The sequence below is a fragment of the Triticum urartu genome, chromosome 2A (assembly GCF_056163025.1).
Source record: "Triticum urartu cultivar PI428250 chromosome 2A, HENAU_Tu73, whole genome shotgun sequence".
In the NCBI taxonomy this organism is placed as follows: domain Eukaryota; kingdom Viridiplantae; phylum Streptophyta; class Magnoliopsida; order Poales; family Poaceae; genus Triticum; species Triticum urartu.
In genome coordinates this window covers 365,998,083-366,014,528 of record NC_141874.1, presented here as the reverse complement: position 1 = coordinate 366,014,528, position 16,446 = coordinate 365,998,083, and the positions used below count along the sequence as shown (strand labels likewise).

General features: G+C 56.9%; 1 pseudogene; it reads left to right on the top strand.

The window, feature by feature from the left end:
* Positions 1 to 1,239: 1,239 nt before the first annotated feature.
* Positions 1,240 to 13,529, top strand: LOC147985126 (E3 ubiquitin-protein ligase SINA-like 3; annotated as a pseudogene).
* Positions 13,530 to 16,446: the final 2,917 nt, after the last annotated feature.

Genomic DNA, 16,446 nt, shown 5'->3' with positions numbered 1-16,446 from the left:
ATTCATTTATTTACTCTTCTGCGGGGGGTTTGCATGAAACTCGTGAGGTCTGAAATGTAAAGTACCCCGGCATATGCTCTGAGTCGTGCATGCACTATGACCCAGATGCTCTATGTCCCACATGTCGGCAAATGGGAGCATGTGGAAATAGCCTAGGAGTACATATAGGAGGATAAATGCGTGAAATAATATGTACTGTGAAGCATAGCCGTGGTTCGAAAAGGAGACCTAAAGTGATGACAGCTATAGGTCGCACACACCCAACTAGTGGTACTAGACATACGACTAATTTTTCCCTGAAAAAAGAAAAAAAAGGCACGAGTGCTCAGTACTCCTATTCTATAAACACGAGTCCCATCTGACAACAGCGTCCGTGCTACAGCAAGCTCTCCTCCCTCGTTTCTCTCTTCTAATTCTAAACTCGGACGACGCCCGGTGGGCGGGGTGGGTTTGCTCAACTGCGGCCCCACCCCATAGTGAAAACGTTATGACTGGAATAAAAATGCCATATGCTCCCTCCGTTCATAAATATAAGCCTTTTTAGATACTATTTCAAATGGAATACAGCATACAGATGTATGTAGACATAGTTTAGAGTGTAGATTCACTCATTTTGCTCCGTATGTAGTAGTCACTTGCTGGAATCTTTAGAAAGACTTATATTTGGGAACGAAGGGAGTATTATACTAATAAAACATTAAGGCCACGAGGCGATGCAGTGCTGGTTATAGGAGGCAAGAAGAAGAGATGCATCCATCGACGACGTCCACCTCCTCGACTCAGTGCGCCGGCCCACCGAACGGCACCTAAGTAGTAGCGGCTTTCGTGGCCAGGTCGACGTGCTTCTGAACAATGGCGTCCAAAGATTCCAGCCGCTGGAAGAAGGCCAACGTCTTTCTATCCTTGCTTGACTTGTAGTGGCCTATGTAGACGATTTTCTTGTAGACGTGGATGTGCAGGTCGACGGTTTCTTGCATGGCGAGGCGCTGTGCGGCGAGCGCGTCCTTGAGGTGCACATTCTTCGTCGCGACCTCCGGCAACTGCAGGGCCACCAGGGCTTGAAAGAGTTCGTCACCATGGAGGCCGATGAGGGTGGCAGGCAATGAGGATCCTGGGCGCGCGGGCTGGAGCAGTACGGCAAGGTCGTCCGTGCGCTTCTTGACGGCGATGAACTTGCGGATGGAGTTGACCATCATGTCATCCATGCGAGAGGCAAAGCTAGTGTCGACGAGGGCTACGATGCCTGTGGTCACCAGCACCCTCTGGAAACGCTGCGCGGTGCGGGGCCGCAGGCTGGCGCTGTCGGATTTCGGGTTCCAGCAGACCCTTGAGGTTCGAACACTGGGGTGCGCGCGGAGCTTTCGTCTCCTACCTACCTGCACCCCTCCGCCTTGCTAGGATCTAAACTAAGGAAAGAACAACACAAGAGACATAGGGTTTATACTGGTTCGGGCCACCGTTGTGGTGTAATACCCTACTCCAGTGTGTGGTGTGGTGGATTGCCTCTTGGGCTGATGATGATGAACAATACAAGGAAGAACAGCCTCGCGAGGGTCTGTTCTTGGCTGGGGCGATGAACTGTTGGGAGGAGCTCAGTCGCCCTTCTCTCTCTCTCTCTCTCTCTCTCTCTCTCTCTCTCTCTCTCTCTCTTTCTTTTTGCCCTCGGTCCTCTCTCCCCTGTCTAGCAGGTGGCTGGTCCTATTTATAGGGGCCCTGGTCCTCTTCCCAAATATCGAGCGGGAAGGGAGCCAACAATGGCGGGCTAATTTGAAGGGGGACAGCTAGTACTAGCTATCCTGACAAAAGTAGTCTTCGCCTGCGCAAAGCTCTGGTGATGACGCCGTCTTGGGCTCCACGGTGACCTCCATCTCATAGTCCTCCTGGTCTTGGTCTCGTTGCACCGAAATGGCAACCTTTTCCTGATGCCTCGGTACTCCGCGGCTGCGCTTGCCCCCTTTGCACCAAAGAGGAAAGGAGGACACTACGCGGGCTGGCACCCGCCTGGCGCCCTCGGTCATCATGGCTTGCGTCACGGGCACCTCGTGAGGTACCCTGCCTTGATCTCTCCGCCTCCTCGTGAGCCAGCCTGACGAGGCCGTGCCTGAGGAAGCTCCGCGTCGTCCACCCCGCGAGGCTTGGCCCCTCGCGAGGGTCTTGGGTTTGTGTTGGTGAAGATGGGCCGCGCTGGGCCCCCTTTTGAGCCACGCCGCAGGCCGTAGGCAGGAAAGTCTGGGGACCCCCGTTCCTAGAACGCCGACAGTAGCCCCCGGGCCCAAGGCGCGCTCGGACTTGGCCGTGCAGGGAGGCGGAAGTGCAAGAGCGAAGCGCCGCGGTCCCCTACAGTCTACAGCCTTGGGCGCCGCGTGGCGGTTGATTGTACGTGGGCGCCTTAGCAACCGCGCGAGTTGATTAAGGAGCGGCACCCACCTAGGCTTTGCTCCTTGCTTTCTCCGGTTGCTGCTCAGATCCCATTTCTTGCGCCTCTCCTTCCTTCCTCCAAAATTTCCAGATCCGCTCCGACCGTGTGACCTAGGAAGCCATGGCGCCTCGTCAGCCCCCGGCCGTAGCTTGGTACTCGTCCGCCCTGGACCCGCCGAACGTGTCGGAGGCGAGCCTTGCCCGGTTGCGCCGGATGGCGACGGCGCGGGGCGTCAACGGGGCGAAGATGTTTAAAGCCAGCTCCGCCACCCCTGAGGGTCAAGGGAGCACCTTCTATCCGCTCTTCGTAAGTGCCATTGCTGCTGGCCTGGTGCCTCCCTTCTCCGAGTTCTTCTTCTCTGTCCTCCGCCACTATAAGCTGCAAGCCTTGCATCTCCACCCCAACTCCGTCCTTCTCTTGGCAATCTTCGCCTATTACTGTGAGGCTCACGTAGGGGTGCAGCCCTCAGTGGCCTTGCTGTGCCACTACTTCTACCTCCGGACCTCTCGCTGTACTGCTTCCGCGTGCGCGAGCTTCGTCGCGTACGGTGGCGCCATTGCCATTTCGAACCCCGGGAAAAGGATTGAGGGCTTTAGGAGCAAGTGGGTCTTGGTGGATGCTGGGTGCATCCACCCTCGCCTGATCTTGCCAACGGAGCAGCCCACGAGCTCCAGCAATTGGGGTCGAGCGGAGCTCACGGACCCCCACACGAAGCTGATGTTGGAGAAGATGGACGCGGATCTAAGGCCGACCAATATGGCGGCGGCGAAGCTGACCGGCGCATTGCTGCTGAGGGAATTCCTGGAGCACCAGCTGGCTCCGCTTTGGCAGTACTCACTTCTAATGTGGAGGCCCCGTCCGAGCCCCGCGGCCTTAGCCGACGGTGATCTGGCTGCGGTCCTCCAATCTCTGGTCGGGGGCGATGTGGCGAGGTTGGAAGGTACTCCTACGCCCTTGTTCCTCCGCGATGACTGGGAGCAGGTAGTGGAGTCCATGCCCGCCTTCAACGGGGATGGGCTCGTGCCCATGGAAACTCCCGAGGAACCGGTGGACGTGCCCTCCGACGACTCCAGCGAAGAGGAGGAAGGAGGGGAGCGGGAAAGAGGGCCTGACTCTAAGGCGACTGACGGAGAGTCGAGAGCTCCCCTCCCCCGGCGCAGGTCCCGCGTTCTCCGCCTCTCTCCGAGCGATGACAACGAGGATGACGACGAGCAGGACGGCAGGAGCTTGCCCCAGATCCCGAAGAAGGACAGGACCGGGCTGATCTCCCGCGGGCCTGCCCAGGCCCCGGGGCGGACCGCACCTTCCGCTTCCAAGCTTCCCAAGTTTGACCCTTCCAGCCGGCTTTCAGGCTTCAAATTTGGCCGGAGGCCGCTTGAGCTCACTGGCGACGACCCGTAAGCATTCGATTCCTGTCTTTATCGCTTGCTCTGCTGCTAAGGCTTGACGTCCGCATCTCTTGGATAGGCTGGCGCCCGCAGCAAAGAAGCCGAAGGGGGCTCCTGAGGTTCCATCCGTGGCAGCGCCTCTGCCCGTGAAGGAGGGTGACCGCGACGCACAGGCTTCTCCTGCCCGGTCGTCCTCGCGAGGCCTGGCTGAGCCAGCTGGGGCGAGCTCAGCCCCCACGGCCCAAGTGGCTCCCGAGGTGCTCTCGCCTGCCGCAGCCACCACAGCTGTCGGGGCGCGGCAGACTCCGCCTCAGGATGCTACGGCCGCGCTGCCGCCTTCTCCTCCTACTCCACCGGCTGCTGTCTCTCCGACTCCTTCTGCCATTCTGGATCATGCTGTTGCTGAGCTGGACCGACTGCGGAAGGATCTTCTTGGCGCCGACCCCCGCTTGGTGGCTGGGTGCTTGGAGCTGGCTTCTGAATGGGTTCGCTCCGACGCTTCGATTCAGGCGGCACTGGTCCAGGCCTCGACGGCATGCGACGAGGAGAAGTAGGCCGTCCTTGAGGCGAAGGCTGCTCGTGACGCAGCCCTGGGGGAGGTGGTCGTCATCCGCGGTCGCTGCAAGGCGCTGGAGGACGAGTTGCAGGGCCTGCGGGACCAGCTCGCGAAAGAGGTCCGCCTGCGCCTATAGCAAGAAGAAGGTGTGAAGGCTCGCGAGGCGGCCGTCACGGAGAGACAGGTCAAGCTCAGGAAGCGCCGCGACCGCCTAGGCGTGCTGGAGCAGGAGTTGAGGGCGAGGAAGGCCGAGCTGGACGACAAGGCCCTGGTTCTTGCTGAGGACCGCATGGCCTTCACGAAGATGGAGGCGAAGGCTCGCTCCTCACTGAGGACGCTTTACGACAGTGGCCTGGAGAGCCCGCTGGCTGGCGCCGAGGACGGCCCCGCCAAGCTGCTTCCCTTCCTGGTTCGCGCTCTTGAAGATGTCGCCCTTGGCCTTGGCCCCACGGTGGAGGCCGAGGCGCGTGTCCTGTCTTCTGCAGCACTGACGCGGGTGCTCACCCACATCTAGCTTCGCGATCCCGACGTTGACCTCGATGGCCTGCTGGAGCCAGTAAGCGGCGAGCGTGCCGCTGCCACTGCCGAGGCCGTGAAGGGTTGCGCAGAGGTTCTGCTGGGGAAGTTCCGGGCCTTCAGCACCAAGCCGAGGCAAGGCGCTGCCGACCCTGCTGCTCCATGAGGCGAAGCCACTCCGCGCTGCTCCACCGCCGACAAGTGGCTCCACTGTGGCTCCTGTCCTGCTTTTAATTCTTGCACATGTATCGTGCCTCGAGGAGGCGTTTAAACTTGCGTTTGGTATCGAGATAACAGTGTGGACTATAATATTTGCTTTTGAATTCCTTGAATTTACGTTTTTCCTTCCTACTTTCTTATGTTCTACGCCGGCAGAGCCCGGCCCCGCGCATACCTCACCCAGCATTAGCCCCGACCAGAAACCAGGACGGGACCAAAGGAGTGAGGGGCTACGTGACAAGGTAGGCTCCTGAGTCGCGATGCTCAGGAGTCCCCCTTCGCGCACGAACAGCAAGTAGGGAGGTGTGATGAGGGTCGATCTACCATTCTACGTCTGCAGAGCCCGGCCGCGCGCGTGCCTCACCCAGTGCTGGTCCCGACCGGAAACCAGGACGGGGCCACGGAGTGAGGGGCTACGTGACTAGTTAGGCTCCTGTGTCGCGATGCTCAGGAGTCCCCCTTGACGCTCAAACGGCCTTCGTACCATGGCTCCGCTCAGGGAGAGACGCGCGACGAACCAGGCCCGGGGGGACCTGGCTGGGCGGCGTGCATCTGGGTGTGACCCAGGCGCAGCCCCCGTGCCCAGCCCCCTCACGCGGCACTCCCGAGGGGAGGCGTTACGATGAGGCTAGACACTGAGCTCTGGGCTCCCTGAGGTTGATGCGGCCCGGGGGCCACCCTCAGTTGTTTATCACCAGCGCGGAGCATAGTGCTACCGTATGTGTACGGGCATAGCCGCTCCTCGGCAGTGTCGTCAGCCAGCGCGGAGCATGGTGCTTCCACTGGTACGTGGGAGGGGGCCCCCATCCGGGAGGAGCCCCCGGGGCGTGTACAGCCCTGCCCTGACACGTGGCTGGCACAGTAGGGCCTGGCGAGGTGTATCTGGGCACCCGTGAGCCAGCGCGGGACTCATGGGGCCCTACCTCTAGGCGGGTTGCGCCTGGCACTGGGACTTATCTTGTGATGCGTTCCTGCAAATTTGGTTAGATGTCGGCACTCCACGTCCTCGGGTCCTGGCCCTCGACCTGGTCTCAGCCGTCGCTGGTATGCCAGGTCGCGATGCCATGGACAAGGCCAGAGGGTGAGGGCTGGAGAGCCAGTAAGAGCCCTGAGTCACGATGCTCAGGTACCCCCCCTTTAACGTGCAAGTGGTCGGCATGGAGAAGAAGAGGTGCCGTGGACCGGCATCAAATAATCAAGCCTGGTGGGTCTAACGCATAATCGGAAATAAACGCAAATGGGATACATGCCACTGGGCCTGGCCCGAGCGGCTTGGGGATCATGCAGCCTGAGGGGCGCCCCCAACAAGGTAAGCTAACAACATGGAATAAAAAAAGGGATACACGCCACAGGGACGGACCCACGCGGCCTGGGAATAATGCTGCCCTGGGGGGGCGCTCCCAGCTGGAAGTAAAACTAGAAAGGTGTTACCCGATGATGTTGAGGACGAAGGAGCGTTCATGTAGCAGGCTCGGTGGGCTGCGGGAGCCGATCCTCACGAGCCCCCAGGCCCAGGGGCCTCAGGAGGCTTCGGAGGCGCTAGCGGCTCCTCGCGGGCCATCTCCATCCCTGCCAGGGCAGCGGAACGCCTGGCCTCTCATGCCTCCGTGATGCCCCTCATGAGGCGCCGGTACGCGTCAGCCGCGCTCGGCAGGCCATAAGGCATGCGAACGTAGCTGTGGAGTGGGCCTCCGTAGCGCCCCACTCGCGAGGGCCAGAGGCGCTCCAGAGAGGCGACTCGGTTGAGCCCTGGTATGTCGATGCAGACGCGCAGCCCACCATCCTCGCCTGGATGGGGAGCCACTGCTGGTGGGCGGCGGCCGCCTTTCATGACTCTTGACTCCTGTAGCTCCTAAATGACCTTGCTGATGAACTCCTGAGGGTCTGGATCTCCTTGCCTTGCTCCTTCTTGAGGGAAACATGCTTTGAAACACGCCTCCATGTGGTGCCCAAGCGCCTCCCTCGTGACCCTAGCTAGGTCAGTGGCCCTCCAGGGGAGAGCCCCCGAGCCCTGCCTGAGGAGGGCGCTGGGTGCGCTTTCCTATGCGATGGAAGGAGGTTCCTCCTGGGCAGGCGCGGGCCCAGAGGGGCCTGCCTCCTGAGTGGTCGGGCCGGACGATGTCTTCTTCTTCTTAGGGCCGGTCTCGGGAGGCCTCCTGCTTCCACGATCCGGGTCTTCAAGTGACGCGGCCTGAAAGGCTCGTTCCAGGGAACACACCGCGTCCTTCTCTTCATAGGGCACCGTGATGACTCCGCCACTTCCTGGCATCTTGAGGACGTTGTAGCCGTGGTGAGTTACGACCATGAACTTGGCCAGCGCTGGGTACCCAAGGATGGCGTTGTACGGCAGGCGAACGTGAGCGACGTCGAAGTCGATGAGCTCGGTGCGGTAGTTGTCGCGTGCCCCGAAGGTGACAGGGAGGCGGACCTGCCCAATCGGGGCCGTGGAGCCGTCGGTGATACCGGAGAAAGGCTTGGTTGGCTGAAGCTGGCTGTAGGGCACTTGGAGGTTGTTGAATGTTTCCACGGACAGGACGTTGAGCCCTGCCCCGCCATCGATGAGGGTCTTGGTGACCACCACGTTGATGATGATTGGGGAACAAAGCATCGGGAGGACTCCGGCTGCAGCCGCACACTTGAGCTGATCTGCCGAGCTGAATGTGATGGCGCACGCCGACCACCTGAGAGGGCATGTGGCTTCGAGCCTGGGGAGGACTGCGTTCACTTCGCGGGCGAACTGCTTGAAGATGCGCTGAGAGGCTGGGGCTTGTGCCCCGCCCAAGATGCAGGCGATCGCGCGCGGCTCCTAGAAGCCCCCAGCCCCCTCGTCCTGGTGGCGGTCTTCATTTCTTCTTGGCTGCGGCGGCAGCGGTGGGAGGCCTGCGTTGCCTTGCGGGCGATCCTCGCGAGGCTGATCCCTCCAGTCCCCCTCGCGAGGCTGATCCCTCCAGCCTCCCTCGCGAGGCGGGTCTTGCTAGTGATCCTCGCGAGGTTGGTCGCACCACCCTTGGCATGGGCCACGGTCTTCCCAGCGTCCTGCGTTCCTTCCTCCTCCTCGGCCGTAGCCCCGGTCACTGCGGTCAGGGCGACAGCCGATCCTTCCTTCTCGCACGGCTCGAAGCTCTTGACATTCATTGCTGTTGTGGGTGTGGAGGTCGTGGTACACACAGTACCGGCCGCCCTTGGAAGGTTTGGGCTGATCTCTGCCTCGCTTGGTGTCTGGTTCTGCCGCGAGCACGGTAGCCCCCTTACACTTCACATCCTTGGTCTTGGGCTTCTTCTCTTCTGGGTCTGCGGCAGGCAGCTCGAGGAGGGAGAGACGCCCTTCCTCGGCCCTGGTGCACTTGTTTGCTAGGTTGAACAGCTCCAAGGAGGTGCACAGGTGTTCATGCATCGCCAGCTCCTCCTTCATCTTGACGTCGCGCACACCGTCGGAGAAGGCCGAGATGATGGCCTCGTCGGTCACCTTGGGAATCTTGAGGCGTGCGTTGTTGAAGCGCTGGATGTACTTCTGCAGGGTCTCCCCGGGCTGTTGCTTGATGCGGCGCATCTCGCTTACGGCGGGTGGTCGGTCGCGAGTGCCTTGGAAGTTGGCGATGAAGCGGGTGCGCATCTCGTCCCAGGAGGAGATTGTGCCTGGAGCCAGGTTCAGGAGCCAGGTGCGGGCCCCGTCCTTCAGTGCCATGGGGAACCAGTTTGCCATGACCTTCTCGTCTCCGTTGGCAGCTTCGATGCCCAGCTCGTAGAGCTGGAGGAACTCCGCAGGGTCAGCCGTGCCGTCGTAGCGAGGAGGCAAGTCTGGCTTGAACTTGCCGGGCCACGCGACGCTGCGTAGCTCGGCGGTGAAGGCGCAGCAGCCTGTTGTGGCCACGGGAGGCCTTGGATGACGGGGAGCTTGGTCTTGCATGTCCCCACGCGCTGCAGCTGGGTGCAGCGCGGGGTCTTGACGCGCGGGAGCAGGAGCATGGTCGCGACGTGCTGGAGCAGGGAGCGCCCGGGCAGCTTCTTGCGGGTGAGGGACTTCTTGACAGCTCTGCTCTTGCTGCGCTGGTGCCTGCCGGAGCGGGTTCCGCCCAGGGGCCACGCGCCTTGGATCCATGGCGCCTTCCTGAGGAGGAGGCGGTCGGGGCGCCGCCGGAGCTTCATTGCCCACGCGGGGCGGGGTGCGGTGCAGCGGAACGGACGGCGCAGGAGAGCCCATGCGGCGCGGATGAGCTCGGCGACGCGGTCGAGCCATTCTTCGTAGACGTCGTCGACGGGGCGGTAGCGCAGGAGCTCGTTCGCCGCGATGAGTGCAGCTCGAGCCTCCATGGGCGCGCGAAGCGCGCGGGACGAAGAACCAGCTGGGGTGAGGGAGGGAGTTGCAGTGCGGCCGTCTTGCCGTACGGACGGATGCTGGGACGATGCTTGCCGCTCGTCCCCCGCCGAGTCGGTGGCGGCGTTGACGGCGGGTGACGGGGAACGGCGAGGGCGCAGGGGACATGGGCCGTCTGGGCGACGCGGGAAGCGAGCGCAGCCCGGCGCTCGGCGCGGGCCCGACGAGCGTCAGACATGGGCGTGATGGTCGGAGGAGAACGGGGTGGTGGAAGACGAATCCCGGCGCACCCCTACCTCGCGCGCCAAATGTCGGATTTCGGGTTCCGCAGACCCTTGAGGTTCGGACACTGGGGTGCGCGCGGAGCTTTTGTCTCCTACCTACCTGCACCCCTCCGCCTTGCTAGGATCTAAACTAAGGAAAGAACAACACAAGAGACACAGGGTTTATACTGGTTCGGGCCGCCGTTGTGGTGTAATACCCTACTCCAGTGTGTGGTGTGGTGGATTGCCTCTTGGGCTGATGATGATAAACAATACAAGGAAGAACAGCCTCGCGAGGGTCTGTTCTTGGCTGGGGCGATGAACTGCTGGGAGGAGCTCAGTCGCCCTTCTCTCTCTCTCTCTCTCTTTCTTTTTGCCTTCGGTCCTCTCTCCCCTGTCTAGCGGGTGGCCGGTCCTATTTATAGGGGCCCTGGTCCTCTTCCCAAATATCGAGCAGGAAGGGAGCCAACAATGGCGGGCTAATTTGAAGGGGGACAGCTAGTACTAGCTATCCTGACAAAAGTAGTCTTCGCCTGCGCAAAGCTCTGGTGATGACGCCGTCTTGGGCTCCACGGTGACCTCCGTCTCGTAGTCCTCCTGGTCTTGGTCTCGTTGCACCGAAATGGCAACCTTTGCCTGATGCCTCGGTACTCCGCGGCTGCGCTTGCCCCCTTTGCACCAAAGAGGAAAGGAGGACACTGCGCGGGCTGGCACCCGCCTGGCACCCTCGGTCGTGATGGCTTGCGTCACGGGCACCTCGTGAGGTACCCCGCCTTGATCTCTCCGCCTCCTCATGAGCCAGCCTGACCAGGCCGTGCCTGAGGAAGCTCCGCGTCGTCCGCCCCACGAGGCTTGGCCCCTCGTGAGGGTCTTGGGTTTGTGTTGGTGAAGATGGGCCGCGCTAGGCCCCCTTTTGAGCCACGCCGCAGGCCGCAGGCAGGAAAGTCGGGGGACCCCCGTTCCCAGAACGCTGACAGGCGCCTTGGATTATTTGGCACAGCCGACTACCGCTCGCGTCCATCGCCTCCATAGGTGCTTGTGGCTTCTGGTCACTTGGTCTTAGATTGGAGTGAGCAGTGTTGCGCAGAGACTTGGGAGTCGATGGATTGGAGTGGTGGGGCGCCTTTATTATATCAGAGTCCAAACTCTGTTGCATCACATTGTGCTGGCTCTATTCTGCTTCTCCAATTAATTCCCTCTACATATAATTGAGGATGCATCATTGACCGTTCAACGTCTCGGGAACTGCTACCCTCTCCCTCCTTGGCATTGAAGCACCTATGGACCCGTCGACGACGAGGTGCCTATGGTGACTTCATAAATTTCAAGATGATAGTGTCGTGCGTGTGTGTGTTCATAGGGGTGAGTGTATGCGCGTGTATATGAGCGCTTGCGTCTGTACTGTGTAAAAAACGTAAATGTCTGTCAAAAAGAGACTAGTCAGTATACTCAATATTGTGCACCTCGGAGAGGAAAACGATAGAACTAGTACGTACTCCCTCTATCCATAATATAAGAACATTTTTGACACTAGTGTAGTGTCAAAAATGCTCTTATATTATGGGACGGAGGGAGTATTTATTTACGGTGCAGATTCACTCATTTTGCTCCATATGTACTCCGTCTCGGTGTAGTCTAGTCACTTGTTGAAATATCTAGAAGGGCAAATACTCCTTTCTGGTTTACAGGGCTATACTAGCAAGTAGTTGTACGTACTAGTACAATAGTGGGCTCACATAGCAATTTTGTCTCATGCAAGAGCCTGGCTATATGCGTGCTCCAATGTTCGCAACTACAATGTTCGGTTTGCGCTTGGCTCTTCACCTCTTCGAGAAGATGAACAATGATGTTACTACTACTACTACTTCTACAGTGTCGAATCCACTGCTGCATGTCCGTCCACCGCGAGCGGGACGGATAGCTTGTTGTAGAAGTACTACTAAGTAAAAGCATGTCCTCGTTTGCGAGCAACCGCGCGCATGGGTGAGGGAGAAGGCGTGTAGTAAAATCAAGCTTCTCCTCGTTGTACGAGTTGACGCGACACATCATAGCACTGGCCCCACATTCTTGCCTCTAAACTTGGCTGAAAGACCCGTAGTGTACAATATATTTGCTGCAACCTCTAACATTTACCCACCACAAATTAAAATATATGTGGCCGTATGCATCATTCTGATGCAGAGGCCGAGGAGTCCCCCCTTTTCGAAGAAAAAACAAATTAAAATATATATTCCTATCTTGACTAGATGAGCGTGCAAACTACAATCACCAGGGTGTCAGGTAGGGCCAGAAGACTATTTTAATTTTTTTTAAAACTTCGAGACGGCCACATAGCATGGAGCCGACCCCAACGATTTTAAGCCTACAGGCACGGTACACGCTATCCTAGACTACTCTACACATGAAACTTCCACACGAGCGTCTGGGCTGCGCTTGGCTCTTCGCCTCTTCGGGAAGTCGAACAATGATGGAGTACTACTGCAATGGAGGAGTACTACAGTATGCTTCTGGCCATCTGACACCGATTGAACTGCTGCATGTCCACCGCGTGCGGGAGGGAGAGCGTGTAGGGAAAGCTTCTCCTAGTCTTGCCAGCCACCACGCTCATGGGCGAGGGAGGGACGCTCCTGCCTTTGCGTGCATGACAGGTGGGCCCGACAGGTGTGTGGCCAACCTGTCATACAGCCAAAGGCAAGTGCAGTTAAGTCGGCGAGGGAGAGGATAATCAAACTTCTCGTTGTTGTACGAGTTGACGCGACACATCAAAGCACTGCACTCGATATATTTCAATAATTTGTGTTTACCGATGCATTAATTACAACGCATGCATGCATGTCGTGACTCTCCTTTTGATACTTGCATGTGTTGATTTAATGCACCTTGAAGTAGTATAAAATATGTGACGGTAAAGCTTTGTAATACCCCGGCCCAAGTCGAGAGATGGTTGTGCACGAGGAGGGCGAGATCATGCAGACCGAAGAGCACCCGACGATGGAGCTCTCTAAGGTCTCGATGGACCTCACCGTGCTCCACTGCCCCTTGTGCCTCCGCCCCTTGACGCCTCCAGTGTATGAGGTTCGAATACACCTCGTCCGTTCGGCTGATTGAGCAAGGTGCAGGTTTCTTGATTGATGTGGTGTTCGATTGATTTCTGCAGTGCAAGGGAGGGCACCTGGCCTGCGCGGACTACCGCGTCGAGCGCCCGGGGAACCAGCGGCAGTGCCAGAAGTGCGAGCGCGGCGGTAGCTTCGATGTGCGGAACACGGCAGTGGACTCCGTCCTTTCGTTGGTGAGGGTGGAGTGCCCGCACGAAGGCTGTGGGCTCTACGTCACTTACCACAAGCTCGCCGATCACCAGAGCGTGTGTCCGCTCGCGCCCTGCAAATGCCCCGTGCCTGTCTGCGGCTATGAAGGCCCGCCGCCGGCGCTCTACCACCACATCAGCACCGCGCATCCCATGCCCGTGCACAGGATCCAGTACGGCAAGGTGCTCTAGCTGCAAGTGCCACTGTCGGAGCCACGGCTCTTGCTGTTCGCGGAGGAGGACCGTCGCGTGTTTTTCTTGGTCGGCAGCGTGCTCGACATCGGCGCGCCTATCATCGTGTCGGTCATCTGCATCAGAGCGGGGGTGTCCCCACTGCCGCACTATGTGGCCAAGCTGTGGGCGAATGGCCAGCTGGGGGAGCCCAAAGGCACAACCGACGCCGTCAAGGTGGAAATGGAGGTGACAAGCAGCAAGGATCTCGGCGTCATCGACGTGCAGGAGCTGACCTTCTTGACAGTTCCGCCCAAGCTGCTGGCCGGGGCTAAGCTTGTGTCCCTCCACATTCAGATTGACAAGCTCACGTCCTAAATGTTTCTACAGTGCCTTCTGTTTATCTTAGTAATATGCTAATATAGGGATTACCTTGGTCTACTTTAGCTTAAGAAATGGTGGGTTTTGGTGGCGATAAAAAATTATGTTTATCAATGCATTAATTGCAATGCATGCATGCATAAAGTTCATGCATTGGTCAATTTTCAGTTAATACTTGCATGCAATGATTTAATGCACCTTGGAATCTGAACATGTGTTGGGGAACAACCAAATTGAGCCTTATAAAATGGAAAAACTAAAATTTTGAGATAAGCCCTATCAAACCGGAAAGGAGAGAGTAGAAAAAGAAGTACTCCATCCGGGAATAGTGCCGCACTTCGAAACTTGAACCGTCAATAAATTTTGAGCTTGCGTCTCGTCACATTCCAAATTACTCCACGCTATATTGAATTGCAAACCTGTTCACACCGATCACAACCTAAACGGTTTCCCACTTAGGAGTGTATTAGTACTCGGTTATAAATACTAGTATGCCAAGATGACTGCGCATTCCTCCTCAACTCCTCATCCACAAAAACAAGCAAGCCATTCAGCATCCTTCCCTTGCGTCTGCCATGGCCAGCGTGAGTTCTGGGTCGAGAGATTGCCACCAGGGAGAGGCGAGCATGGAAGCGGAAGCACGAGAGATGTCCCGCCTCGCTGCGAGAGCAGCCGACATGTCCCGCCACGCGGAAGTAGCAGTACAGAGGTCCCGCCGTGCCGCTGAAGCGGCACGGAGGTCCCGCCGCGCCGTCGATGCAGCAGACTGGTCCAGCCGCGCCGCGGAAGCAGCAGAGATGTCCCGCCGCGCCGCGACAGCCTAGGAAAATTTCTCGCGTGCAGGCGACGACTGTTACAGGCGCATGCATGCGATCGTCCATGGCCAGATGGATCAGATCTCCCGTTTTGCGAGGTTGCAGGACGACATGAAAGCCTCGTTTGAACAGGCTATCGGCGCACTAAGGGAGGGTAATGAGAGGCTCTGGGCAGAGCGCGACCTGCTGAGGGAGAAGATCGTCCTAAGTGCAGACCAGCAGGAGGAGACCAGTGCCTTGTTGAAGAGGACCGGCGTCATCGTCAAGAAACTGATGGACGAGAATGACATTCTCCACAACGAGCGCCAAAGGCTAGTGGAGGAATCCATGGATGTTCTCAAGCAACATCTTGAGGACACGAAAGAGCTCATCGCCGCTCGCCGCGGAGACTAGTTCCCGCGGCCTGCAGCAACGCATCAAGAAAGTAGAGATCAGCGAGCCAGATCCTTGTCTTCTTTCTTCTTTTTTCCTTGTGTATTTCGGGCGTAGCCGCATGTGGCTTTTTTAATTATCTTTCTAATTATGTAAGACAATTAATCGTCCTTATCTTTCTGTGGAAGATCAATGTTGCGAGGCTGGGATGAAGAAAACTCTTGCTGTGGCGACCCTGGCGTTGTTGTTCTTCTAGTTGCTGCTGGGATTCCTTCAGTGTTCTGGTTTCTTTTGATGTAATGATCGGTTTAGGATGTGGATTGTGTCGTCGGTTGTAATGTTGGGTTCTAGCGCGGATATTTGGCCTTTGTTGGCCTCTTGGGATGTTGCGATTTCAATCTGGTAGCTTTTAGTCCTTCGTGTTAGGCTGGAGTTGTGCTGAACTTCTTGTGAATTGTGGTGGTTTTCAGTAATGAAAATCGGAAGGGACAAGCCCTTCTTTGATAAAAAAAATTAATTATCCTTATATATTCATCAGTCTTGCTATAAGTCGCAGTAGATCCGTGCTTTCAGATTTTCTTTTTTCTCTCTTAAATCTCAGTCGAGTGAGACATAGCCACGCCATTAAACAGAGGCTCGGGCGCCATTAATGGAGACCTTGGGAGAGAGGTGGACAGCAGATGGAGGTCAAAGGGCTCTCCTCCCGATAACCACACGCAGGGGTCTGATCGCACGCCTCTCGTACTACTCAAATAGCTACCCTGCATGGTGCCTCCTAGCCAATAAAAAATGGGGATGCGTGGCGGCACGTAAATGGTACTAGTAAGTAGAACGCCCATGGTTTCAACAATACTTGTGTTTCCAATTGTAACGTGATAGCACTTGTTCCAAAATGACTTTGTTGATTGTTAATGTGTGCGACTTCACAAATCGGACTGCAAATTTACCACAGCATGTTGGTGCCATGTCATGGCACCAAGCCAAGTTTCATTATTTTCATGTGTGTTTTGGATTTACAGGAATTAAAAAACTAAGTTTCCCAATGTTTCCAACCTAGCCACGACGCCCAGAATTTTGAATTTTGAATGTAACCTAGAAATTTACTCGAGGACACACATGTGATTTTTCAACCAACTTTGGTGCACTGGAACATGTGCTTGTATTTCAAATTTGAATTATGCACACAAAGGTGACACGTTCCCTCCCAGAACCACGAGCCTTCTTGAGAGAAGCTCCGATTTGCAAGAAGCTTATACCAAAATTTGTTCCTATTCGGCTAATATTTTTTACCATGGCATGGTACTACCATCACATGACACCATGCCAAGTTTCATGATTTTAAAACCAAGTTTTTCAATGTTCTCGACCGAGCCACGATGCCTAGATGTTTGAATTTGATTCTCATTTTTTGCATGGGACCTAGAAATTCACCCGAGGACACAAATGTGATTTTTCAACCAACTTTGGTGCACGGGAGCATGTGCTTGTAGTTCAAATTTGAATTATGCACATTAAATGACCAAATACTCAATTAATGTGTAAATAAGGCCAAACGAAGCCGGAATAATTCCAAAATTTAACAAGGCACTCATGTAGTTCTATGTTGCCTTTGTAAATAAACTTAAGGGGGACAATGTATATCGTTTCGCACTCAAAGGTGGCACGTTCCCTCTCAGAACCACGAGCCTTCTTGAGAGAAGCTTGTGTTTGCAAGAATCTTATACCAA